Source organism: Ceratotherium simum, chromosome 28 (assembly GCF_057802395.1).
Source record: "Ceratotherium simum simum isolate JZ-2026a chromosome 28, ASM5780239v1, whole genome shotgun sequence".
NCBI lineage: Eukaryota > Metazoa > Chordata > Mammalia > Perissodactyla > Rhinocerotidae > Ceratotherium > Ceratotherium simum.
In genome coordinates this window covers 35,885,407-35,909,074 of record NC_141927.1, presented here as the reverse complement: position 1 = coordinate 35,909,074, position 23,668 = coordinate 35,885,407, and the positions used below count along the sequence as shown (strand labels likewise).

Sequence of the window (23,668 nt, the reverse complement as noted above, 5' to 3'; positions counted from 1 at the left end):
CAAACATGACACCAACAAAGGAAAGTAATAAAGCTTCAGTAATTCACCCCAAAGAAATGGAGATCTGCAAACTGACAAAAAATTCAAAATAACCATCTTAAAGAAGATCAATGAGATGAAAGAGAACACAGACAAGCAACTAAATGAAAGCAGGTAAACATGAAAGAACAAAATGAAGTTTAATAAAGAAACAGAAACCATAAAAAAGAACCAAACAGAAATTCTGGAACTGAAGAATAAAATAACAGAAATAAAAAACTCAATAGAGAGCTTAAACAACAGAACTGTCATGCAGAAGAAAGAATCAGCAAACTCAAGGTCAGGTCATTTGAAATTAGCCAGTTAGAGGAACAAACGTAAAAAGAATGAAAAAGAGTGAAGAAAGCATACAAGACATAAGGGATACCATCAGGAGAATGAATATATACATTATACGAGTCCCAGAAGGAAAAGAGAGAAAGAGAGAGAACAGGGAAGAAAGCTTATTTAAAGAAATAATGGCTGAAAACTTCCCAATCTTGGGAGGGAGAAGGACATCCAGATACATGAAGCCCAAAAGACTCCAAGGAAGATCAACTCATGGAGACTACCCTGAGACACATTATAATCAAATTGTCAAAAATCAAAGGCAAAGAGATAATTTTGAAAGCAAGAAGAGAAAAGACACTAGTCATATACAGGGGAACCTCCAATAGGCTATCAGTAGATTCATCAGCAGAAGTATTGCAGGCCAGGAGGGAGTGGGACAATATATTTAAAAGGCTGGGGAAAAAAATGGCAATGAAGACTACTTTACCCAACAAAGCTGTCCTTCAGAAATAAACGAGAGATAAAGACATTCTAAGACAAACAGAAATGGAGGGCGTTCATATCACTAGACCTTCCCTACAAGAAATGCTATAGGTATTTATTCAAGTTGAAATGAAAAGATGCTAATGATATGAAAGCATATGAATGTACAAAACTCACTGGAAAGGTACGAATATTGTCAAATTCAGAATACACTAATAGCATAATGGTGGTGCATAAATCATTTTTAACTTTGGCATAAGCTTAAAAGACAAAAGTATTAAATATAACTTTAGCTATAATAATTTGTTTATGGGTACACAATATATAAAAGATGTAAATTGTAACAGTAACATAAACTGTGGAGGGAGGAGAAGTTAAAGCATAGAGTATTAATATGCAGTCGAAGTAAAATTTTTATCAGCCTAAAATGGACTGTTATAACTGTAAGAAGTTTTATGTAAGCCTCATGGTAAACACAAAGAAAAAACCTGAAGTACATACACAAAGATAAAGAGAAAGGTATCAAAGCACACCACTACAAAAAAAATATCAAGTCACAAAAGAAGATAGCAAGAGAGAAATAAAATAACACAGGAACTACAAGAGAGTTGGAAAACAATTAACAAAATGGTAACAATGAGGGGCCGGTCCAGTGGCATAGTGGTTAAGTGCACGTGCTCCGCTTCAGTGACCTGGGGTTCATGGGTTCAGATCCCGGGTGTGGACTGATGCACCACTTGTCAAGCCATGCTGTGGCAGTGTCCCATATAAAGTAGAGGAAGACGGGCATGGATGTTAGCCCAGGGCCAATCTTCCTCAGCCAGAAAAAGAGGAGGATTCGCATCAGATGTTAGCTCACAGCTAATATTCCTCCCCACAAAAAAAAAAAAAGAGAGAGAGAGAGAGACTCACTTAAGCTGTAAAGACACACAGACTGAAAATGAAGGGATGGAAAAAGGTAGTCCAGGAAAATGGTACCCAAAGAGAACAATGTTTAGATAAATGTTAAATCAAAAACTGTCACAAGAGACAAAGAAGGTCCTTACATAATGATACAGGGGTAAATTCATCAGGAGAATATCACAATTTTAAATATGTCTGCACCCAACGTCAGAGCACTTAAATGTAAAGCAAATATTAACAGAAACGTAGGAAGAAATAGACAGTGATACAACATATTAGGAGACTTCACTACCCTACTTTGAACATTGGGTAGATCATCCCAAAGAAAAGCAATAAGGAAACAGTGGACGTGGACAACACTATAGACCAAATGCATCTTAACAGACATACACGGAAAATTTCATCAAACAGCAGCAGAATACACATTCTTCTCAAGAGTACATGGAATATTCTCTAGGATAGATCATATGTTATGCCATAAAAAATTCTTAAAAATTTAAGAACATTGAAATCATATCAAGTATCTTTTCCAACAATAGCATGAAACTAGAAATCAATAACAAAAGGAAAATTGAAATTTTCGCAAAAATGTGGAAATTAAACAACACACTCCTGAACAATCAATGGGTCAAAGAAGAAATCAATAGGGAAATAAAAAACATCTTGAAACAAAAGAAAACAGAAACAAAACATATCAAAATTAAGAGATGCAGCAACAGCAGTTCTTAGAGGGAAGTTAATAGCAACAAATGCGTACCTTAAGAAAAAAGAAAGATCTCGAATAAACAACCTAATTTTAACTTCAAGGATCTAGAAAAATAAGAACAAACTAAGGCCAAAGTTAGAAGGAAAGAAATAATAAATACCAGAGCAGAATTAGATGAAATAGAGACTAGAAAGAACAGAAAAGATAAATAAAACTAAGTTGGTACTTTGAAAAGATGACCAAAATTCACAAACCTTTAGCTAAGGTAATCAAGAAAAAAGAGAGAGGACATAAATAAATAAAATGATAAATGAAAGAGGAGACATTATAAGAAATACAAAGGATTATAAAAGACTACTACAAACAATTATATGTCAACAATTTGGATAACCTAAAAGAATTGGATAAATTCCTAGAAACATACAACCTACCAAGATTGAATCATGAAAAAATAGAAAAGTTGAACTGACAAATAATGAGTAGGAGATTGTATCAGCAACCAAAAACCTTACAACAAAGAAAAGCCCAGAACCAGATAGTTTTACCGGTGAATTATACTAAACATTTAAAAAGAATTAATGCCAATACTTCTCAAACTCTTACTAAAAAATTGAAGGGGATGGAAAACTCCCAAATTCATTTTATGAAGTCATCATTATCCTGATACCAAAGCCAGATAAGGGCACTACAAGAAAAGAAAACTACAGGCCAATATCCCTGATGAACACGGAAGCAAAAATTCTCAACAAAATACCAGCAAACCAAATTCAACAGCACATTAAATGGATGAAACACCATAATCAAGTGGAATTATCCTGGAATGTAAAGATGGTTCTACAATTGCAAATCAATAAGTATGACACACTACATTAACAAAATGAAGGATAAAAATTACATGATCCTTCTAATAGATGCAGAAAAAGCATTTGACAAAATTCAACACCCTTTCATGATAAAAATTCTCAACAATTTATGGATAGAAGAAGGAATGCACCTCAGTATAATAAAGTCCATATATGAGAAGCCCACAGCTCACACCATACTCAAGGATGAAAAGCCGAATGCTATTCCTTTGAGATCAGGGACAAGACAAGGGTGGCCACTCTTACTACTTCCATTCAACATAGTACTAGAAGTCCTAGCCAGAAGAATTAGGCAATAAAAAGAAAAAAATGTCATCCAAATCAGAAAGGAAGCAAAATTGTCTCTGTTTGCAGATTACATGATCTTATATATAGAAAATACTAAAGACTCCACCAAAAAAAATCAGTTTGGTTTCTATAACAATGAACTGTCTTAAAAAGTATTTAAGAGAATAACCTCATTTATAATAGCATCAAAAAGAATAAAATACTTAGGAATAAATTAAACCAAGGAGGTAAAAGATCCCTACACTGAAAACTATAGGACATTGATGAAAAAAAATATTGAAGAAGAAATTGAAGAAAATTTCACAAATAAATGAAAGATATCCCATGTTCATGGATTGGAAGAATTAATATTGTTAAAAATATCCTTACTATCCAAAGGTATATACAGAGTCAAAGCAAGCCCTATCAAAATTCCAATGCAATTTCCACAGAAATAGAAAAAACAATCCTTACATTCGTATAGAACCACAAAAAATCCCAAACAGCCAAAGCAATCCTGAAAAAAAGAACAAAGCTATAAGCAACACACTTCCTGATTTCAATTATCTTACAAACCTATAGTAACCGAAACAGTATAGTACTGGCATTAAAAACAGATGTGGTTCCTCCCTGTTCAACAGACAGCCACATCTTCTTGTGCAGTGCCAGCTGCATCTCTGAGATATGAAAGTGAATGTCGGAGCAAAGATTTGGCCATATTGGGCTCCTGGTAACCAGGGCTGCTTTTGACTCTGGCAATGTGAATACTGTCACCATCAATGACCTCTTCATTGACCTTACCTACATGGTCTACATGTTCCAGTTTACTTCCACCCTGTATATGTGTGGGTTTATTTCTGGGCTCTCTATTCTGTTCCATTGGTCTATGGATCTGACAGTTCAATGGCACAGACAAGGCTGAGAATGGGAAGTTTGTCACCAATGGAAAGCCCATCTCTATCCTCTGGGATCAAGATCCTGCCAACATCAAACGGGATTATACTGGTGCTGAATATGTTGTGGAGTCCACTGGTGTCTTCACTAACTTGAAGAAGGCTGAGGTTCACTTGAAGGAGCCAAAAGGGTTATCATCTCTTCTCCCTTTGCCAATGCCCCCATGTTTGTGATTGGCATGAACCATGAGAAGGTATGACAACTCCCTCAAGACTGTCAGCAAGGCCTCCTGCACCACCAACTGCTTGGCCTCCCTAGCCAAGGTCATCCATGATAATTTTTGCCTCATGGAGGAACTTATGACCACAGTTCATGCCATTACTACCACCCAGAATACCATGGATGGCCCCTCTGCAGAGCTGTAGTGATGCCTGAGGGGATTCTCAGAACATCATTCCTGCTTCTATTGACACTGCCAAGGATATGGGCGAGGTCATCCCTCAGCTGAATTAGAAGCTCTCCAGCATGGCTTTCCATGTCCCCACACCCAGTGTGTTCAGCTATGGATCTGAATTGCTGCACAGGGAACGCTGCCAAATATGATAACATCAAGAACTTGATGAAGCAGAAATCAGAGGGCCCCTTAAAGGGCAACCTGGTCTACAGTGAAGACCAGGTTGTCTTCTGTGATTTTAACAGTGACACCCATCCTTCCCCCTTGGATGCTGGGGCTAGCATTGCTCTCAATAACCACTTTGTCAAGTTCATTTTGTAGTTTGACAATGAATTTGGCTACAGCAACAGGGTGGTGGACCTTATGATCTATAAGGCCTCCAAGGAGTAAGAACCGCCTGAACCACCAGCCCCAGTGAGAACACGAGAGGAAGAGATAAGCCTTTAGCTGCTGAAGAGTCCTTGCTCTAACTCAGTCCCCCACCATACTAGAATCTCCCGATCTCACACTTTCCATCCTAGATCTCTTGAAGAAAGGGAGGGGCTTAGGGAGCCCTACCTTTTCATGTACTATCAATAGAGTATACTGTACCCCCACCAAAAAACAGACCTATAGATCAACAGAACAGAAAAGATAGCCCAGAAATAAACCCACATATACATTCAACTAATCTTTGACAAGGGCACCAAGAATACACGATGAAGAAAGGATAATCTCTTGAATAAATGGTGCTGGGAAAACTGGACAGCCAGATGCAAAGGAACGAAACTGAATCCTTATAGTACACCATTTACAAAAATTAACTCAAAATGGATTAAGGACTTAAGATAAGGCCTGAAATCATAAAATTCCTAGAACAAAATATAGCTGAAGATCTTGACATTTGTCTCGGCAACAATTTTTGGGTATGAAACCAAAAACACAGGTATCAAAAGCAAAAATAAACAAACAGGACTACGTCAAACTAAATAGCTTCTGCACAGCAAAGGAAACAATCAACAAAATAATAAGGTAATCTATGAAATGGGAGAAAATATTTGCAAACTTTATATCTGATAAGTTTTAATATCCAAAATGTATAAGGAAGTCATGGAACTCAATAGCAACAACAACAACAACAAAACCAACCTGATTAAAAAATGGGCAATGGACCTGAATAGACATTTTTCAAAAGAAGACAAATGCCAACAGTTATATAAAAAGGTCCTCAACATCACTAATCATTAGTGAAATGCAAATGAAAACCACAATGAGATATCACCTCACACCTGTTAAGATTGCTATTATCAAAAAGACAAGAGAAAACAAGTGTGGGTGAGGGTGTGCAGAAAAGGGAACTTCATGCACTGTTGATAGGAATGTAAATTGGTACAGCCATTATGGTAAACAGTATGGAGGTTCCTCAAAATATTAAAAATAGAACTACTATATGATCCAGCAATCCCACTATAGGGTACATACCCAAAGGAAATAAAATTAATATCTTGAAGAGATATCTGCACTCCCATGTTCATGCAGCATTACTCAAAATAGCCAAAATAGCCAAGATATGGAAATGACCTAAGTGTCCACGATGAATGGAAGAAGGAAAAAAGAAGGAACTCCTGTCCTTTGAGACAACATGGATGAACCTGAAGGACGTTATGCTAAGTAAAATAAGCCAGACACAGAAAGATAAATACTGTATGATCTCACTTTTTGTGGAATCTAAAAAAGCTGAACTCATAGAACCAGAGAATAGAATAGTGGTTGTCAAGGACTGGGGAGTGGGAAAACACGGAGATGTTGGTCAAAGGGTACAAACTTTCAGTCACAAGTTGAAGAAGTTTCAGGGATGTAACGTACAGCAATGTGACCATAATTAGTAATACTACTGTATGCTTGAAATTTGCTAGGAGAGTAGATCTTAAGTTTCTCACCAAAAAAAATGGTAACTATGTCAGTTGATGGATGTGTGAGTTAACTTGATTGTGGTAATCATTTCACAATGTATACGTATATTAAACCAAAAAATCACGTTGTACAACCTAAATATATAAAATTCTCACTTGCCAATTTTTCAATAAAGCCATAAAATAAGATACATAGGAAATGAATGGTAGACAAAGTAGATTAAAAAATGAAAAAATTCACAAAAGCATTGAAATTTATAAACAAATAAAATGAACATTGCAGAACTGAAAAAAACGAATATCTGAAATAGCAGAATACGGAATTATTGAACAGAATTACAAGTCATAGAAAGTACTCAAACAGAAGAACAAAACAAAAAAAAGGAATAAAAAAAACTAGAGTATAAATGACATGCGGGGCATCTTCTAAAGGCCTAATATATGTTTAATTAGAGCCTAACAAGAAGAGGTGGAAGACACGGGAGAAAAATAATATCTGAACTAATAATGGTTGAGAATTTTCCAACATTGATAAAAGTCATCAATCAAAAATTTCAAGAAGCATCACCAACATAAAGGAGAAAGATCAAGTAAAATGAGTGTAGGTCTATGACAGCCTCTGCAAGGGCTGTTTCACCTCCAGCTCATCCTGGCTTCTAGGAAGCAGGTCTTCTGTTCTCAGTGAAAAGTGTCACCATAACGCTTAACAATGACTGGCCTTGATCTCCCCCTTTTTGTCCCTTTAGACACTGAGTCTGTCGAAAGTGACCCTGGTTTCAATGTGCCCTCAATCATCTGGCTGAAACAAACAATAATTCCTCATGGAACATAAGAGCAATTAGACTTTAAATTATTTATATGAATAATTTTTAAATGATTGAAATACAATTACAGATAACCAGACTCAAAAGGAAAAAAAAATACATGAATAAGAATTAAAAGGAGTGCCAGACAGCAGAAAACCAACAGTGCCTCCAGATATTTAAACTATCAGACACAGGATTTGATTTAACTCTGCAATATAAAAACGCAAAATACAGTATAGCCCATGCCACTTTCTGTTGTTGAAGTAAAACATAAGTATATGTCTATATTTCTATAAGAAACACTGGAGGAATTATGTAAGAATCTGATGAAATGTGATGATAGAGGATTAAATGAGAGAATAAAACTTTTCTGGTTATATCTTTTCACTAACATTTTTAGATCTACATAATTGTGGTACTTTAAAAATAAAATTTTATTTTAAATGTATTTAAACAAATATATAGACATCCTGAATATGTCATGGATATAAATATTCAAATAATTTAGCAGATATGGTGGTTACGAGATGTGAAGGAGGCAGGGAGGAGGATGAAAGGGATGATTAGGCACATGTGTGTGGTGATGGATTGTAATTAGTATTTGCGTGGTGAACATGATGTAATCTATGCAGAAATAGAAGTATAATGATGTACACCTGAAATTTATACAATGTTATAAACCAATCTTACTGCAATAAATAAATAAGAAAAAGTAAATAGAAATTCTAGAAACAAAAAAGGTGACAAAATTTTTTAAATATAAAGTGTTAACAGTAGCTTAGAAACAGCTGAAAACATTAAAATTGAATTTAGATCAGAAGAAATATCAAAATGTAGCATGAAGAGAAGGGAAAACAGAGAATCTAGGGTAAGAGACACAGAGAATACGTTGAGAGTGTCTATCACATGCTTAACTGGTTATCTGAAGGAAAGTAGAAAATAGTGTAGAAGCAAAATAGTTGAAAAGACAATGAACTCATAGAACATACAACACCCAGAGTCAACCATAATGTAAACTATGGACTTTGAGTTTTTCTGATGTCTCAGTGTAGGTTCATCAATTGTAACAAATGTACCGCTGTGGTGGGGGATGTTGAAAACGAGGGAGGCTATGCATGTGTGAGGGCAGAGTGTATGTGGGGAATATTAGCAATTTCCCCTCAATTTCGCTGTGAATTTAAAACTGCTCTAAAAAATTTAATTCTTAATTTAAAAAATGATTTGTAACCAACGCTTTTGGGAAAATAGTTTGTCTCCGGGCCAGCAACGATAACTTGAAATTGAAGTTAACATAGTCACTAATTTTCTCAAACTTTTTATAAAACTTTGTACTTAACTGTTATATGTCAGGGAACAAAAAAAATAATAATAATGGCAGAAAATTTTCCACAGCTGATGAAAAGTAACAATCCACAAATTAAAGAATCCTCCTCGGGGCCGGCCTGGTGGCGTAGTCGTTAAGCACACGTGCTCTGCTTTGGCAGCCCAGGGTTTGCAGGTTCGGATCCCCGGCGCACACAGAAGCACTGCTTGTCAAGCCATGCTATGGCGGCGTCCCAGATAAAGTAGAGGAAGATGGGCACAAATGTTAGCCCAGGGCCAATCTTATTTGGCAAAAAGAGGAGGATTGGCATTGGATGTAAGCTCAGGGCTGATTTTCCTGACACACACAAAGAAGGAATCCTCCTAAAAATCCCAAAATGATAAATACGGAAAGATATTTATGCAATACACATTAATTTAAAACAGCAGAAAGGAAAAACAAAGAAAAATTGAAGTGCAATAACATAAATCAATAAAAAAAGATAAGTAGAAAAATCCCATTTGTTTGGAAATTAAAAATATACTTCTAACTAACCCAACAGTCAAACTAGAAATCACAAGGGAAGTAAGAAAATAACTTGAAATTGAAGATAATACAAATATATATCAAGCTTGTAAAATGCAAGTAAAGCTAGGCATAGAAAAAAATTACAGTCTTAACATAAGTGCATAAAAAATAAGTCCTGAAAAAGTTAAAGAATAAAGGCCAGCCAAAAGGAAAGAATAAATCAGAATAAAAACAGAGGTTAGTGAAATTAAAGACAAATGTAAACTTGAGATGATCTACAGAGCAAAAGTTGGCTCTTTGAAAAAACTAATAAAATTGAAAACATCTAATGAGATTGATTAAGAAAAACCAAAGAGCAAACTCAAAAGGTCAACATCAAGAATTAAAAATCTGAAATCAGCAAAGATCAGGGACACATTTAAAAAATCATATTGTGAACAACTTTATGAATTTTACGTTTTACTTAAGATAGATGTAACAACCTCTCAGAAAATAAGAGAGTGGGATCATTTCCCTACTGCTTTATGTGACTTGATATGAACATGCAAAAAAGACATTACATTACAAGAAAGGAAAATTGCACATCGATCTCATTCGTGAACATATATATAAAAAACCAAAAAATAGTTAGCAAAACACATCCAGGAAATATAAAAATATGGTAAAACATTACCATATCAATTTTACCCCAGAGCTTAACAATCATAAATTCATTGGTGCAATATTCCGTATCAATGATTAGAGATGCAAAATCATATGATCATCTCATTATTATTGATAAAATGAAAAGAAAAGCAGAAAATGACTATTAAAATATTTATCAGAAAAGTACATGCAAAAATAAATAAAGCTGAGTAGAAAAGTTAAAATCTAATACAGCATTCCAATATTAATTAAATAAGTTAAACAAGTATTTACAGTATGAAAGAACACCATGAATCAAAACCTCAAAAACCCAGCATTGAAATAATTGAACAACAGGAAGACTTGAAACAGGAGGTGACAGAATTCAGGAAATTATCAAAGAAAAAGAAAAATATCTCAGAAAGGAAGACTAAAATACAAGATATCCAAGGTAGGAGAGATATAAACAAAAGTATAGTAAGCAAGAAAAAATAGAAAATAAGAGATAAGAATATGAATCATAAATCATGATCAAAGAACAATGGTAAAGAAAATATTCAATATAGAGACACACAAAGAATATGCATCATCATATAATATAGGAAAATATGAAATTATATTAAAACTATAATTGATACATAGAAATTGTGAGAATCCTCATGTTGAAAAGGCAAACTGTGTAACTATGAAAATTAGCTCATGCAGAATAATGCTGATTTTTTTTAATTGATGTTTTAATAGTTTTTAACACTGTGAAATTTTGGGTTGTACATTTTTGTTTGTCCATCACCATATATATGTCTCCCTTCACCCTTTGTACCCACACCCCACCCCCATTGCCCGGGTAACCACAATACAGTTTTCTCTTTCCATGTGTTGGTTTATATTTCACATATGAGTGAGATCATACAGTGTTTGTCTTTCTCTTTCTGGCTTACTTCACTTAACATAATACCCTCCAGGCCCATCCATGTTGTTGCAAATGGGACTATTTTGTCTTTTTTTATGGCTGAGTAGTATTCCATTGTATATATATACACCACATTTTCTTGATCCAATCATCAGTCGAGGGACACAGGTTGCTTCCACTTCTTGGCTATAGTGAATAATGCTGCAATGAACATAGGGGTGCATAAGCCTCTTTGGATTGTTGATTTCAGATTCATTGGATAGATTCCCAGTAGTGGGATGGCTGGATCATAGGGCATCCTATTTTTAATTCTTTGAGGAAACTCCATACTGTTTTCCATAGGGGCTGCACCAGTTTGCATTCCCACCAGCTGTGTATGAAGGTTCTTGTTTCTCCACATTCTCTCCAACATTTGTTGTTTTTTGTCTTGGTGATTATAGCCATTCTAACGGGCGTGAGGTGATATCTTAGTGTTGTTTTGATTTGCATTTCCCTGACGATTAGTGATGTTGAAGATCTTTTCATGTGCCTATTGGCCATGTGTATATCTTCTTTGGAGAAGTGTCTGTTCACTTCCTCTGCCCATTTTCTGATCAGGTTGTTTGTTTTTTTGTTGTTCAGTGTGTGAGTTCTTTATATATTATGGAGATCAACCCCTTGTCAGATGTATGTTTTGCAAATATTCTCTCTCCGCTGGTGGGTTGTCTGTTCACCTTGATTCTGGTTTCGCTTGTCTTGTAGAAGCTCTTTAATCTGATAAAGTTGCACTTGTTTATTTTTTATTTAGTTTCCCTAGTCTGGGTAGGCATGTCATCTGAAAAGATTCCTTTATGACCAATGTCAAATAGTGTGGCCTATATTTTCTTCTATGAGTTTTATAGTTTCAGGTCTCACCTTCTGGTCCTTGATCCATTTTGAGTTAATTCTTGTGAATGGCGATAGTAGATGGTCCACTTTCATTCTTTTGCATGTGGCTGTCCAATTTTCTCAACACCATTTATTGAAGAGACTTTCCTTTCTCCATTGTATGTTCTTAGCTCCTTTGTCAAAAATTAGCTGTCCGTATATGTGTGGTTTTATCTCTGGGCTTTCAATTCTGTTCCATTGATCTGTGTGTCTGTTTTCGTACCAGTACCATGCTGTTTTGATTACTATTGCTTTGTAGTACATTTTGAAGTCAGGGATTGTGATGCCTCCTGCTTTGTTCTTTTTTCTTAGGATTGCTTTAGCTATTCAGGGTCTTTTGTTGCCCCATATGAATTTTAGCATTCTTTTTTCTATTTCCGTGAAGAATGTCATTGGGATTCTGATTGGGATTGCATTGAATCTGTAGATCGCTTTCGGTAATATAGACATTTTAACTATGTTTATTCTTCCAATCCACGTGCACGTAATGCTGATTTTTATCCCAGTAAAACAGTTAAACTTTAAAGATAAAGAAAAATAAAGTAATTTGAGTATTCAATCAGTTAAAAAAAAAAGTAGATCACATTGGCACTGGATTTTTCAACAGCAGGATATAAACCATGCAAGATTAGAGAAAAATTTCTAAGACGCTCAAGGACGTAAAATCAAAAAATTTGTATCCAGTAATCAGTCCTTTAAGTAACAAGGCTACAGAAAAATAATTTTAAAAATGTAAGAATTGGGGGATTATTACACCCATAAAACTTTCCTGAGTTATCTACATAATAGTGATGAACTTCATCCAACCAGACTATGACTGAGAAAATATAAAAAAATGAAAAAAATGACTGGTTCACATACTTAATTTTAAGATTACATAAACACGGACTAATAGTATGTAAATATTATATACTCCAATAAAGTAGAAATAACAAAACTAAAATCTAAGAAAGAGAGAGAAAAAGGGGGATACAGAATGGAGGGAAAGAATATAATATAAAGTCACCAAATAGAAAGGTATAAGCCTACATTAAAAAAAAGACCAATACTTTATATGAAGGTGTTAATATAAAGGTATTCACTAGAACTACAAACTTTCCTGAAACCTAGAAAATTATTTTAAAATGTATAAATAAAAAAACAAAGAAAACAGACACGAAGTAAACATAATACACAAAGTAAACTAAACACAAAATATATGAGAGAAATAAAATCAAACATGATTCATTTATAAACCAGTTTTTAAAAATAAGATTCTTTAGATGTACTCATAAAATTGGACTCTATGGCTTATACAAGAGACACACCTTACATAAGAAAACTGTGCAAAAAACCTAAAAAAAAAAAGGAAGGGCAAAGAGGAATAAAGAAACTGCAAATGAAGAACATATTTTCACAATCTTGCTATCTGTAAAGAATAAATTAAAATGACACTTTATAATAGGAAAGTCACCACCTCAGAAATCAAGTATAAAATTATGAGACATGTGAAGAAGCAAGAGTTCGGTCAGAACGTAATTTTGTGTGTGTCCTAGATTCTTTCTGCTAATGTCTTATTTAGTATATTTGCATTAGATACATAAACGTGATTCTTTGGTTCAAAGTTTATAATGGTTACATATTAGTCATACTCATTTGATAAAAATGAATTTAGATTTTTTCCTTCTTCTGTGCAATTAATAGAATCATCTGTGAAAGCATTTATCTACTTCTTCTAAGGAAACTAATCTATGTAATTTTCTATTTCTGTTTCAACCAGTTTTGTTACGTTTAATCAATGTTTCATATGTATTTGCATAGAAATTGTGTTGAGTAGAGTAAGATTTTTCAAATTTTCTGTTTTAATCATTATTTTACCCCTTCTAATCTCTTGTGTACTTTATTTGTTCTTTTTCATGATTATTCTAGTAAGTTGCATGTTTTGTTCATTTTATGAGGAAAAAAATCATCTTTTACATGTAGCGATTAGTTTTACAGTGTTGTGTTCCTTCAATCATCTATTCCAGATTTCACCTTTTTAGTTTACTTTCCCTTGATTTCTTTCATTTACTTTTTTTTATTTTTGACATTTGGTGCTTAAATCATTCATATTTATACACTTGCATTTATTTAAGTCTGTGAATATTCTTCTCAGCACGTCATAGTTTGGATCCATAGATTCCAATTTATGGAATTTTGCTTATCATTACTTTCAATCATAGTTCAGGTTCCAAGCATGGGAATGTGAAAAACAGCTGAAAATCTTGCTCCCAAGCCCAGTCTTCCCTGCTTTGAACTTTGGGCCCACAGCAATCCAAAGGCAAAACCAATGCCCAAATGCCTTCATGTTAAGGCATAAACACTGAGAAGATGTAAGAGATTAGTTCCTCAGCAAAATCATTTGGACCCCATGGAAATACGGGTGGTTTTTCTAAAGAAAAGGGAGTTTAATCTTATTAAAGCTCAGCCAAACCAAGGTCAACTCGATATTTAGTAAAACTTGAATCAATGCTTTCTCAAGCTGCCAGAGGAAGGAAAAAGGTGGCACTCTGAGAATCCAAAATGAACAACCAGACCAAAAACTATATGTGAATCTCGACTATTATTCTGTGCACAATGTTCAGTTCACAATAAAAAATTATGAGACATGTGAAGAAGCAAGAAAATGGAATCCAAAAACAAGAAAAAATTCCACAGGAATAGACCCATACACAATCTGATTTTGAAACTGACAAGAAATTTAAAACCACTATTATAAATTTGTTTCAGGATTTATAGAAAAATTTAGAAAGAATGGGTGAACAAATGGAAAACAAATCAGCAAAGGTACGAAAACCATAAAAAAAAGCACCCCAGGAATTCTACAACTAAAAAATGGAATGCCTGAACAAATATATATATATAATGTGCTTAAGAGAAGAATGAACACTGTTGTACAAAGGATCAGTGGATTTAAAATCATATTGAAAAAAATTATGTCAATTGAAGCACAGAGAAAAAGATTGAAAAATCTGAACACAAAGTGACCTGTAGGATAATAGCAAGTGGTTTAACTAAGATGTAATCACATCCCGGAAGAAGGGGGATTGGAGCAGAAAAAAAATATCTGAAGACATAACAGCTCTAATTTTTCACATTTGATGAAAAATATCTACCCAGTAATCCAAGAAGATCAACAAACAACAAGCAGTATAAAACTGGAAGAAAATAGAGCTAGGAATAATATCACGACATTGCTGAAAATCAAAGAAAAAAGAAGTTTCTAAAAGCAGCCAGAAGAAAAAAAAAAACATATTAATACAAGAGAATGATGACTGTCTTCTCGCCAGAAACAATACAAACCAGAAGACAAAAAAATTACATTTGTACTAAAAGAAAAAATTGGTAGTCTAGGATTACATAAAAATAGGTAGTCTATAAAATTAGGTAGTCCATATACCAGTGAAAATACTCTTCATAAATGAAGTAAAATAAATACATTGTTAAATAAATGAAAGCTGAGAGAATTCAATGTCAGTAGATTTTATGTTACAAAAAATGATTAAGCTAGTTTTTCAGAATGAAGAAACATGATTCGAGATAGAAATTTGGATCTGCACAAAGATTGCAGAGTGCTACAAATGGCAAACGAGTAGAGAAATGTGCAATACTATTTTTTTCTTTTCTTAATTCCTTTGAAGAGCATTTGACAATTTAAAGGGAAAAAAAGCTTAATTATATTATGGGGATTATATATATGTAAATATAGGAAATATATGAAAATTTAACAAAAAAAGGAAAGGTGTAAAATGGTACTATACTGTTGTAGAGTACTTACATATAGTGATATAACAGTAAATCAAGTAGGTAGTGATATGAAAAACATATCTATGTTATTAGGACAAAAAAGTAGAAGGCAGGAAAGGAAGATCAAAAGAAAAAGAACAGAGGGGATAAACGGGAAACAAAGAAAAAGATGGTAGTCCTGTATCCAAACTTAATAATTATATTAAATGTAAATGGGCTAAACATTCCAATTAAAAGCAAAGACTGTCAAATGGATTGTGAAAAACAGATGTAATTATACGTTGACTACAAGAGATGCACTATAAGTACAGAGTCGTAGAAGGTAGATGGTAGAAGTAGACAGGTAGAAGTAAAAGGGTGGAAAACATAAACCATGCAATCATCATCAAGTTGATGTTGCTGTATTGATGTCACATTTCATAATGAAAAAAGGGTTAGTGTATCAAGAATACATAGCAATCCTAAATATTTATGCAATTAAAATCAGAAAGCTTCAAAGTGTATGAATCAGAAATTGACACAACTAATTGGAGAAAGGTAAATCCACATTTATTAGAGGCTTTATGCCACTGAAACCCTATTATCTCAGTAATTGAGAGAACAAGTAGACAAAAATCATAAACAGTCAACCAACTAAACAGAAAATATTTATAGAACACTATACCTAACAACTACAGAGTGAATGCACATTTTCTCAAGCACACTTGAAAAAATATTCCAACATACCCCATACACTGGGGAATAAAACAAGCCTGAATAAATGTCAAATAATTAAAATAGTACAGAGTACATTCTCTGACAAATGAATTAAGCTATCAAATGTCAGCAAAGATATTAAGAAAAACCACAAATATTTAGAAATTTAGCATTTAGAAATTTTACACATGTAAATCTCATAAGCCAAATGAGAAGTTAAAGAGAAATTAGAAAACTCTTTGGACAATTAAGAAAGGATCAAAATATCTAGGATGCAGCTAAGTTTACACTAAGAAGGAATTCATAGCTTTAAATGACTATGTATTTTAAAAGTTTTTAAATAAATTCATAATGTAAGTTTCTGTTTTTAGAAGCAGGAAAAAAAGCAACATAAATACAAACAAATTAGAATAAACAAAATAATAAAGAGAAGTAATCAATAAAGCAGAAAACAAACACCAGAGAGAATCAACAAAGTTATAATTTGGTCCTTAGAAAAAATTAAAGAGTTGATAAACCAACCCAAAACCAGGAGGAGGTGGAGAAGGAATATGACTACAGATCCTACCACAGTATAATAACAGAAAATTATGATCAAAATATACTGACCAAATTAATTATGTAGATGAAACAGACACATTCTTTGAAAAGCACAACCTACCAGCACTTACCCAAGTATTCTTATTTAAGTATTCTTGGGTAAATAAGTATTCTTATTACCCAAGAATAAATAAACAAATTGAATAGCCCCCATAACTTTACAATAAATTGATTTCTTCTTAATTAAATACTTTGCAACAAAGAAAGCTTTTTCCCTACATTGTTTCATTGGTGAATTCTAACAAACATTTAAGGAAGAAATAATATCAATACTATGCAAACTATTTCAGGAATACAGGAAGAGGGAACACTTCCTAGCTCTTTTCTGAGGCAAGTATAACCCTAACACAAAAAATCTGACAAAGAATCATGAGAAAAGAAAACTACAAACCAGTATTACTAATAATTACACAAACAAATCTTTAACAAAAAAAATAGCAAATAGAATAGAGCAAGACATAAAAAGATAATACATCATAACCAAATGGAGTTTACCTTAAGAATGAAAGATTGGGAAATTTTGAAAATCAATTAATATAGTTATTACATTAACTGAAACAAAAAGGAAAAAAGATAGGATCACCTCATTCAATGAAGGAAATTTGACAACATTCAGTTCATTTATGATACTAACTCTTAGCAGAAGTTAGAAAGAAACTTCTTCCACTATCTGATAAATGGGAACAACACACACACACACACACATACAGCTACCTTCATACTTAAGATGCAAAATGGAACACTTTCCCCTAAGTTCAGGAGCAAGGCAAGGATGTCCCTTCTCGTCACTTCTAATAACATTGCCCTGGAAGACTAAGCAACTTAAATAAGGAAAGCAAAAGAAGCAGTAAAACTGTCTTTGTTCACAGACAACATGATGATGTATATTGAAAATCTAAAGGAATATAAAAAAAATAATAATAAGCAGTGATGTCATCAAGATGGCGACATAGGTCATTCCTGACATCAGTCCCCATCACAAGAAGACTAACTAGCTACTATCCATAGATAAGAATCATTGTGAAAACACAGAACCTGGGGGGAGGCTGAAGCACCCCCCTGGAACACAAACTGAGAAGGACCACATTAGAAGGGTAAGAGGAGTGGCTAAACTCTGACTACATCACCTTCCCCAGGTGCCACACCGAGAGGACTCCCTTGGCCTACAATTTCTCCAGTGAGAAGAAGAGAGCCCAAGGGGGATGTCCAGCTCCCACAGTATTGTAGGACACTTCCTAGGAGACCTACTCAGGTCTCACCTCATGGGGATCACTGGGGGAATCTGTGTAGCTTGACCACTAGGGATTAGATAGAGACGAGAACAGAGACAGGGCTTATAGTAACCAGTGCTCAGATATTGGCAGACTACATTCCCACCTGCAGTGGCTCCTGAGCAGAGAACCCAGCCAGTGGCTCTGCCCATCTGCAGAGCTGAGCCAGTAGCCTGGTCTGGCCAGGGAACTCTGTTGGCAGGTCTGCCTGATTTGGGTCCCTAGGCAACAAGCCAAATCATACAAGTCATGGAGCCCATTTTATAGACTTACTCCAGCAGGGAAGAAAATGTGAAGCCCTGCCAAACTCATGAGTACAGCCTCCAGTCCCAGCTGACCAAGAAGCCTATCTAGAGAACCCAGCCAGCTAGGGGACCCTCAGACTGCCGTGCATGGGCAGAGAGCCAAGCCAGCAATCCTGCCCAACTGTTAAGTATAGCCTCTGGCCCTGCATAACAAGGGAGCCTGAACAGTGACCCTAGACATCCTTGAAACCCAGCCTATGGTACCACCCAGCTACAAAACCCAGGCTACAGCTTTGCCGCAGAACAGAGCCCAAACTGTGGCCCTGCCTGATTGCTGAAGAAAGCCTACAGCTTTGACCAGGCAGGGAGCCTAGCCAGTGACCCTGCCCAATAGTGTAACACAGCCTGCAGCCCTACCCAATGAAGGACTCTCAACAGTAAACCTGCCCTACTGCAGAGTGAAGTCTCTAGCCCCACCCAACTATGGGATACAGCTAGAGGCCCCTCCTGACAGGAGAGCCTGGCCAGTGACATTGCCCAACAGAAGAGCACAGCCAGCTGCCTACCTGATCCCAAAGCTAGCCTGGAGCTCTGCAAACTTGAGGGCACAGCCTGTGGCCTCACCTGATTGCGGAGCACATACTGAGGCCTTGTTCACCCACAAAGCCCTGCCTGCAGCTCCATCTGAACACAGAGTCCAGCCAGCAGCACCATCGAGTTGGTGAGCACACCCTTAGAACCCACCAAACCCAGAGCCCAGTGGAGCCCAGCCCATGGCCCTGTCCAATTGCAGAAAACAAGCAGTGGCACCACTCTGGAAGACAACACAGCCTGCAACATTGCCCTACCAGAAGTGACTGCACAGCCCAGTTAGTGTGGATCCCACCTGACCCTGGAGCACAGCCAGTAGCCCAGCCCAATCAGGGAGCACACGTAATGGACCCATTTGAATGCAGAAGCCAGCCAACAGGCCCAAGCAACTGCAGCGCCCAGTCAGTGGCAGGTCTACTGATCACAGAGCACAGGTAGTGCCTCACACAAATAGGGATACCAAGAGCAAGCCCCACCTACCTATGACACTACCAGCTGACCCTCCAGTAACCCAATCTGGTGAATAGCTGTCCCTGCTGAAGCAAATCCGCAAAGTCTGGAAGAGGAGACCACTTACTCAAATGCACAGGAATCAAAAAGAATCAGGAAAACATGAAACCACCAAAGGAAATTAATAAAGCTCCAATAACTGATCCAAATGAACTTGAGATCTATGGAATGTCTGACAATGAATTCAGAATAATCCTCTTAAAGACGTACAGTGAATTATAAGAACAGACAGACAACTAAACAAAATTAGGAAAACAATGCGAGAACAACATTAGCAGTTCAACAAAGACATAAAAACCATAAAAAATAACCAAAGAGAAATCCTAGAGCTAAAGAATACAGTAACTGAACAGAAGAATTCAGTAGAGAGCTTCAACGTCAGAGTCAATCAAGCAGATGAAGGAATCAGAGAATTATAGGACAGGTCATGTGAAATTATCTGGTCAGAGGAACAAAAAGAAAACAGAATGAAAAAGGGTGAAGAAAGTGTACAGAATTTATGGGACATGATCAAAATAAATAATATATATATATATATATTCCCAACAATTATGGGAATGCCAGAAGGAGAAGAGAAAGAGAAAGGGATAAAAGTCTATTTAAAGCAATAATGGCTGAAAACTCCCCAGACATTGGGAGAGAGATAGACATCCAGATTCATGAGGCCCAAAGAACCCCAAATATGTTGAACCTAAAAAAGGCTACATAAGACACATTATAATTAAATTGTCAGAAGTCAAAGAGGAAGAGAAAATATTGAAATCAGCAGGAGAAAAGTGACTCATCACATAAAATGGCATCTCAATAAGACTCTAAGCAGATTTTTCAGCAGAAACTTTGTAGGCCAGGAGAAAATGGGATGATATATTCAAAATATTGAAAGAAAAAATAACTCTCAACCAAAATACTATACCAGACAAAGCTGTCCTTCAGAAATAAAGATTTTTTCAAATAAACAAAAGCTGAGGGATTTTTATCACCACTAGACCTGCCTTACAAGAAATGCCAAAGGGAGTTCTTCAAGAAGAAATAAAAGGATTCTAATTAACATCATAATAATAGCAGCGTGTAAAACTCAGTGGTAATGGCAAATATATAGTCAAAGTCAGATTTTCTAATATGGTAATGGTAGTACATCATTCACTTACAACTCCCATTTAAAAGTTAAAAAACATATTAAGAATAACCATAACTATAATAATTTATTACTGGATACACAATATAAAAAAGATGTAAATTGTAGCACCAATAACTTAAAATGTGAGGCAAGAGAAGTAAAAGAAGTTTCTGCATGCTATATTAAAGCTAAGTCATTATCAGCTTAAAACAGGATACTATAATATATTTTATGTAATCCTTATGGTAACCACAAAGGAAAATGCTGTAGTAGATACACAAAACATTATGATAAAGGAGTCAAGCATACCATTACAAAAATTCACCAAGTCACAAAGAAAGACAGCAAGAGAGGAAGCAAGGTATAGGGAATTTACAAAACAGTCAGAAAACAATGAACAAAATGGCAATAGCAAGTCCTTACCAATCAATAATTACTTTAAACATAAATGGATTAAATTTCCCAATCAAAGGACATAGATTGGCTGAATGGATTAAAAAAAAAAAGACCCAACAGTATGCTGCCTACAAGAGAGTCCCTTGGCTTTAAGGACACCCATAGACTGAAAGTGAAGGGATGGAAAAATTTACTTAAGGAAATGGTAAGCAGAAGAATGCAGGGATAGCTACACTTATAAGACACAAAATAGACTTGAAGCTAAATATAGCCAAAAGAGACAAAAACTCATTATATAATGATAAAGGTATTAATCTATCAAGAAGATAAAAAAATTGTAATTATTTCTGCCCCCAATATTGGAGCACCTAAATATATTAAGCAACTACTAGCAAACTAAAAAGGAGAAACAAACAACAATATAATAATAGTTGGGTATTTTAACACCCCACTTTAAACAATAGACAGATCATTCAGACAGAAAACCCATAGGGGAAACAGTAGATTTGAACAATGCTATCCACCAAATAGACCTAACAGACGTATACAGAACATTCCATCAGACAGCAGTGGAATACACATTCTTCTTCATTGCACAGAGAACATTTTCTAAGATTAAGCATATGTTAGGCCACAAAACAAGTCTCAACAAATACAAGAAGATCAAAATCATATCAAGTATCTTTTCTGAACAGAATGGTATGAAACTAGAAATCAATAACTGGGGGAATGCTTGAAAATTCACAAATACACGGAAATTGAGCAACATGCACCTGAACAATAAATGGATAACAAATTTAAAAGAAGGTAAATTTTTTTAAATATTGAGACAAATGAAAATGGAAACAACATATCAAAAATTATGGGATGCAGCAAAAGCAGTTACAAGAGGGATGCTAATAGCAATAAACACATACATCAAGAAAAAAGAACATCTCAATCTAACTTTACATCTCAAGGAAGTAGAAAAAAGAAGAACAAACAAAGCCCAAAATTAGCAGAAGGAAGGAAATAACAAAGATTAGAACAGAAATAAATGAGATAGAGAATAGGAAATCAATAGAAAAAATTTTAAAAACTAACAGTTGGTTCTTTGAAAAGATAAACAGGGGCTGGCCTGGTAGCGCAAGTGGTTAAGTGCACGTGATCCACTGCAGCAGCCTGGGGTTCGCTGGTTCAGATCCCAGGTGCGCGCCGACACACCGCTTGTTGGGCCATGCTGTGGCAGGCGTCCCATATACAGTGGAGGAAGATGGGCATGGATGTTAGCCCAGGGCCAGTCTTCCTCGGCAAAAAAAAAAATAGGAGGATTGGCAGAGGTTAGCTCAGGGCCGATATTCCTCACAAAAAAAAAAATAAGAAAGAAAAAATAAACAAAATTGACAAAACTTTAGCTAGAGACAACTGAAGTAAATACAATTATAAATGAAAGAATAAACATTACAACTTATACTACAAAAGTACAAGGAATCATAAAAAACTATGAACAATCGTACACAAATAAGTTGGACGACCTAGAAGAAATGGATAAATTCCTAGAAAAATATAATCTACCAAGGCTGAATCATGTAGAAACAGAAAATCTGATCAGACTAATCACAAATAAGGAGATTGAATCAGTAAACATAAACCCCTCACAAAAGGAAAGCCCAGGACCAGATTGTTTCACTGGTTAATTCTAACAAACATTTAATGACGAATTTATACTCATCTTTCTCAGAATCTTCCAAAAAATTGAAGACAACGAAGTACTCTCAAACTCATTTTATGAGGCCATTATTACCCTGATTCCAAAGGCAGATAAAGAAATTACAAGGAAAGAAATATACAGACTAATGTCCCTGATGAATATAAATGCAAAAATTATTAACAAAATAGTAGCAAACCAAATTCAACAGCATATTAAAAGGATCATAAACCATGATCAAATGAGTTTCATCCCTGGGATGCAAGGATGATTCACAGTAAAGAAATAAATAAATGTGATATTTCACATTAATAGAATGAAAGAAAAAAATCATATGATCATCTCAACAGATGCAGACAAACCATCTGACGAAATTCAAAATCCATTTATGATTTACAAAAGACACTCACAAGAAATTGGGAATAGAAGGAATGTACCTCAACATAATAAAGGTCATGTATGACAAACCTAGGGCTGACATCATATTCAACAATGAAGGGTAAGTCTTTTCCTCTAAGATACGGATCAAGACAAAGGTGGCCACTCTCCACGGTACTGGAAGTCTTAGGCAGAGCAACCAAGAAAGAAAAGGACATAAAAGGCAACCAAACTGGAAAGGAAGAAGTAAAATTGTCTCTCTTTGCTGATAACATGATCTTATATATAGAAAATCCTAAAGACTTCACCAAAAAATTGTTAGAACTAATAAATTCAGTAATGTTGCAGGATACAAAATCAACGTACAAGAAGGAGTTGTATTTCTATATACTAACAATGAATTAACTGTACAAAAAGAGAAATCAATCCTATTTACAATAGCTACAAAACACAACGAAATACTAGGAATAAATTTAACCAAGGGGTAAAAGGTCTCCACTCTGAAACCTATAAGATATTGATGAAAGACATTGAAGAAGACACAATTAAACGGAAAGATATCCC

At 35.1% G+C, this 23,668-nt stretch overlaps 1 protein-coding gene and 1 pseudogene across 7 annotated transcripts in view; one reads left to right on the top strand and one right to left on the bottom strand.

Moving 5' to 3' along the window:
* LOC106800303 (disintegrin and metalloproteinase domain-containing protein 5-like) overlaps positions 1 to 23,668 on the bottom strand; it is a 184,608-nt gene that overhangs the window by 115,795 nt on the left and 45,145 nt on the right. The gene's annotated exons all lie outside the window — the stretch shown is intronic.
* Positions 4,162 to 5,269, top strand: LOC101400766 (glyceraldehyde-3-phosphate dehydrogenase-like; annotated as a pseudogene).